The sequence below is a fragment of the Phyllobates terribilis genome, unplaced genomic scaffold (genome assembly GCF_046119375.1).
Source record: "Phyllobates terribilis strain yellow unplaced genomic scaffold, ASM4611937v1 Scaffold_1__5_contigs__length_1240528914, whole genome shotgun sequence".
In the NCBI taxonomy this organism is placed as follows: Eukaryota; Metazoa; Chordata; class Amphibia; order Anura; family Dendrobatidae; genus Phyllobates; species Phyllobates terribilis.
Genome location: NW_027362761.1, coordinates 450,211,658 through 450,217,604, shown reverse-complemented (window position 1 = coordinate 450,217,604; position 5,947 = coordinate 450,211,658).

Below are 5,947 nucleotides of genomic sequence, written 5' to 3'. Positions count from 1 at the left end.
CCTGGAGGCTCTGCCGTCACGTGCTGTGACCACCCGCCTGTCCAGAGACTTCTGCCCGCTCACCTGGGAGTGCTCATCTGCCGCCTGTCTGTTGGTCTTCCTGGAGGCTCCGCCGTCACATGCTGTGACCACCCGTTTATCCAGAGACTCTCGCCTGCTCACCTGGGAGCTCACGTCTACCATCAGCCGCCACAGGTCGTACCAACCCTTTACCCAGAGACTGCCCCGGTCACTTGCCGTGTCCATCTGCCCGTTCATCCAGAGACTGCCCCGGTCACTTGCCGTGACCTCCTGCCCGTTCTTCCAGAGACTGTCCCGGTCACCTGCTGTGACTGCCTGCCTGGTCGCCACCCGCTCCCTCACAAGGACCGCCCCCTTGTATAGTAGCTCAGAGGTTCCGCCTCCCAGACCCGTTACAGAGTTTATTGATAGCTGAAATCATCTGATTCTTCCCTCTGTGAACCTTTCCATGAGCCCACTGAACCATTGCAGGATACAGTGCTCTTGGCAGACAAATTCTTCTTCCCACTCTCCAGATTACGTCATTACAAAACGTTCTTCCCCGTCCGATCCATCCTTGTTTTTCTTCTTAGGTTACCTCATTCTGCCGGTCCACTAAAGTCCTGTGTGTTGGATTCTCTTCCAGTCTTTGCTCCTCTTCATCTTCCTCCTTTTCTTCTTCCAACCCCAAATTTCTCATTCCCGTGTCTTCCTCATCACCTCGTTGTCTCTGACTTCTGGTGAGCACAAACACCTCCGTACCCCCCGACACCTCTACTATGGAAATATTGGTTTGATAGCTGCTGCTTTTGCTGTAATGTCAGCCAGATGATTCCCCTTGGCTTCCCATGAGCCTTAATTTTGATCACAGCCACTTGCCTAGGTAACTTCAGAGCTTCTAGCAGACTTCTCACTGCCGCTGCATTTCGGATTGGCGCTCCACTGGCAGTCTTGTAGCCCCTCAGGGCCCATATCAGGCCAAAGTCGTGGGCAATCCCGAATCTGTACCTTGAGTCCATGTAGATATTGGCCACTCGACTCTCTGCGCCACTTGCAGGCTTCGGTCAGAGCATACAGTTCAGCCTCTTGAGCTGACATATAAGATGGCAGTGGTCCAGCAGAAACAACCGTTGGTGGAGACACCACCGCATATCCGGTATGGTAAGTTCCATATTCAGCTGCGTATCTGGACCCGTCTATATACAGTATCAGATCCGCTTCAGGCAGTGGCTGCTCAGAGACAGTAGGTAGGTGAGAGGTTTCTGCCTTCATGACCTCAAGGCAATCATGGTCACTCGAATCAGGGTATTCATGGTCTTCTGAGGACCCCCCTAAGTCTTCAGGGCAGTCCCCCCTTGACAGAGGAAGAAGAGTGGAGGGGTTCAAGACAGTACATCGCCGAAGAGCAGTCATCAAAGCAAGAGGTGGCTACTTTGAAGAACCTAAAATATAAGACATATTTTCAGTTGTTTCACACTTTTTTGTTAAGTATATAATTCCGCATGTGTTAATTCATAGTTTTGATGCCTTCAGTGTGAATGTACAATTTTCAAAGTCATGAAAATACAGAAAAATCTTTAAATGAGGTGTGTCCAAACTTTTGGTCTGTACTGTTTGTGGATTTGGCACCGCTGGGGTCTCCAGGATTGTAACTGCATTCACAGCTCTCAGATCTTGCACCATCCTGAATTTATCCGGTTCTCCTCTTGCAGTTTTCTTCTTCACTGGAAACAATGGAGTATTAGCAGGAGAAACACAGGGAATTAATGCTCCTTTCTTGAGTAATTCTTGGATCTGGGCATTAATGACAATTCTTGGGCTGCTTTCAGTGGGTACTGTGGGAGTCTGGGAATCCATGCACCTTCTTTCAGGAAAAGTTGGACTGGCGGGACAGGCAGCCGGCCTATATTATCAGGACCTTGAGACCAGAGTTCGGGTGGTATGCAGTCAAGATAATGCTGTGGTATGGCGGTTGTTGCAAATTGGATGACACACAATGGGAGGGCATGTACCTTTGTTTGTTCCTCTAATGATAACAGAGCAGAGACATCTAGATGCATTCCATTCTCATCATATGATATCTGAGCATTTAACTTCTGGAGTAGATCCGCTCCCAACAAATTAAGCGGTCAGGTGTCTGAAACGAGCAATCTGGCCAGCAGCTTCTGTTCTTTCCCAATAGGCAATGGAAATGTTAGTCGGGATGAGCGTGGTTTTCCATCCACTCCCACACATGAAAGGAAATCATCAGATATAAGAGATTCATAGGGAAAATCTCTTGACCGTATTACTGACCTGGCTGCACCCGTGTCTATTAATAAAGGTAAAGTTCTGTCCTCTACATCAATTTTGACAGTAGAAATTAGTCCAGATTTTAGTGGGGACGTTTTCAACTGAGGTCAAGGTGAGCACGGGTTTGCCACTGTCCTATGCGGGGTAATTCTGATCTTCCCCCGCAAACCGGCGTGGTGGGTCCCTGTTATTTTGGTACATCTGTTGCGGTGGCTGGTATCTGTAATTCTGCACAGGTTCTCTTGGCGTTGTCTCATACTCTCTCTGTGGTGGCTGCCGTGATGGCTGTCTATACTCTTGGCGGGAGTACAGTGGATTTCCTTGGTAGCGTGGAGAATCTCTTCTTTTAAATTGGGGGTTGTAGGAGAGTGGCATCGAGCCATAGAAAGGATCCCCTCTATTCTCTGGATATTCTCTTCTGAAATGATCTGGTTGGTTACAACGGTGACAGATTGGTTCCCTTAGTCTTAAACTCGTTCCTCTGTACATTTGTTGAGGACCCATCCATCGTGGGGTTGAGCGGTATAGTTGTTGTGGGTATCTTGGGGGATATGGCAACTGTCCTTGTTGATTATCTGCAGCTAGAGAAGCTGGAGCAGGAGCAGGAACAGGAGTCGGTGCTCGAGTAGGCTCTGGAGTAGGCCTTGGTACAGCATTCAATTGTTTCTCTATAGTTTTAGCAATGAGGAGTACCTTTCGCGGGGACATGTCCAAGTATTCTGGCCTGGAGTCTGTAAGCTTCGCTGAGATTTCCTCTCTGAGTCCCCTAACAAATGAAGTGACTAGCAGATTCTGTTTGGATCCTCTGACCTTCATCGAACCCTTGATCCTTGAACAGAGTATAGATTCTGGTGTAAAAAATTTTGACATTCTCCCGATTCTTGAGTACAGTCCGATACACTGGTAGATGAGTCTGTGAGCTGCTCCTTGGCCAATTGCTGAAGTTGTTGACAAAAAGCTCCTCCTGATTGGTAAGTCTCCTTGTCTGTCACTTGGCTGTCATTCAGAGCTACTTGAATTATTGGCCAGAAGGCATCTCCCGCTTTAATGCTAGTGATTTCATGAAGATCTTTCCAAGTGGCTGAATACGTTTGTTGAATTTGTTTGATTCTTCTGTAGAACGCCATAGGGTGTCTGTCTGGGTCAGGTAGTTGTTTAATCACTGGATAAACTTGCGAAGGTGTGAATGCCACATATCTATTTTGGTAATCTGGCAAAGGAGATTCTGACTGAGAAGATGTTGAGGGAGATACTGGCAACATAGCAACAGGAGGTGAGCTAGTTTGTCCAGGAAATAGTTCATTCGGGTTATCTTCTCAGGTCATCTGGCGGTTGAGTGAGTCCGATCTAGCTGTGGCACTTTCCACAACTCGGGTGAGAATTTGAGATTTATGATAGTCATTGCTGATTAGTTTAACTCCTCCAACATAGTTAATCTTCTATACTCCCATATAGCTTGGACTATCGCTTGGGCACAGGCTTGCATAGGAAATCCATACATTCCAGAAATTATAGCAGGAAGAGCAATAGAAGTAAGGTTCCTTGTTCCAACATAGTTCAGAATATTGTTGATTGTAGCTCTAAGTTGTGTCACACACTGATCATGATGATCTTCATCATACACATTCCGGGTGTAGTGTGTATTGCGGCCTGTATCCCGGGTGTGCCAAGATGGCCGCCACCGGAAGGAAGCACACTACAGGAAGGGTGCGCCAAGATTTCCACCACCAGAAGGAAGCACACTACAGGAAGGGTGCGTTCCACTGGTAAGGAGCACACACACTGACATCTGGTCAGAGGCCGGAGGTGATGCAATGGGTGTAGTAACATGGCCGCTGCAGGATGAGGATGGGCACTAGGAGTGGCTTGGGTAGTAGCGAGGGGTGGGCCTCCTGGACGGGGCGTGTGACATACAACACAATAATCTGCTGACAATAGATTCTGCTGGCCACAATTAGAACACACCCAACAATTCATTGCACCGCTATTATAGGGCGGTGACAGAGGCATGGTGGGGAGGAACAGTGTGAGGTCTGGGACGTGGTGCCCCGCATGCAAGACAAGTATCTCTATTATCAGGATTATGCTGACTGTAATTTGTACAGGTCCATCCTCCCCTGTCCGCCATTATCGGGCGGTGGCTGGAGAGCAGTATCTTTGTAATACACATAACATGGCGTCTTTCCCTTATTGTCCTCCACCCACCCTTCTTTTGACAAATTCTCTGCTGTTCTATACCAAGCCAAGGCTGTTTGTAACAATCCTTCATCTTATAGCTTGCCCTTTTTCTTCTTCATAATTTCTTGCCATTCTAGCGACTGTAACTGGCGTTATCTGGTAGCTCGCATATTTTAGTTAACTGTTTAAGTTTCTGCACATACTTTTCCCTTCTTTCGATAAACTCAGCGCAGCCTTTTTCCACATGTATTCACTTTGCAACAACCCATTATCTTCCAGCTTTCCCGTTTTCACAAATTGCTGCATTCAACATCTCGTACTGTAATCTACACCCCCCCAGGGTACAACCCACACAATGACATTACTCTTTTGGTTTTCTCTACATATTTCCTTCCTTCTCCTCTAGCAACTATATCTTTGGGGTCCTGTCGCTCCTGATCGAGCGACCCCTGCGACACAAACAACGTCTTTAGTTTTTTCATGATTTTGGCTCCAGGCGTTCCGTCCCCTTAGACTTATGATCAGACCAGGCAGCTGATACACAAGTAGAATTGTAACAAGTCCCTACACTTCCTACCAAGTCCTGAATTGATTCTTTTACGACTTAATGAAGCACTGAACACCGCACCCGCGTCCTAGTGACGTCTTAATATACGACTTCACGATGCAGTTGGCTCCCCGCGTCTTAATAGAGGATTGGTTAACCCCGCGTGCCCGCGTCCTAATGACGTCTTAATACACGACTTATCAGTAACTTCACTCCCCGCGTGTCCCACGACTTAATACACGACTTAATAGAGGATTGGTTGGCCCCGCGCGCCCACGTCCTAATGACGACTTAATGCACGACTTATCAGCAACAACGTCACTCCCTGCGTGCCTGTGTTATAAACAAAGAAATTTTCCTAAATTCTCAAGTGTATACGTGTACGCACCTGCGTACAAATATCGTTCTAATGGGACGGGACGCCTAAGATACCACAGAGCAGCAGTTAGCCAGGAGCGAATACACACCAGAGTTCTTGGAATCACACAGCGGGGACCCGCCCAGTTGCACGGGCTGTCCTTATGGGCCAATCTAGACACCACAAACTCACCAGAGACTGCTCAAAATACGAATAAGCATTACGGATTCATTGAATCTGCAGACTTACCGTATTCAGTGATGAGAGTTGATCAGGCTCTCGCTTTGAGCAGTCCCGGCTCGTCCGTAGGTGGTCCGGTGATGGGCACTCCGAGACCTAGAGTTCCCCTCGAGTGTGATCCAAGTCACGGCACCATTTGTGGAGGTTTCACCAATTTAAGATACACTAGGTAACTGCTCTCCTCCAAATTAAAGATGTCCGAGTGCATGCAAAGAAGCTAATTAACCAAATCTGCTAATCTGGTTGAAAAACTTCCCTCAGAGACTGAACCACGCAAATGGCATACTTTATTATGTAGACATGGGATTAAATAGTATTCTCCTTCTAGGTGG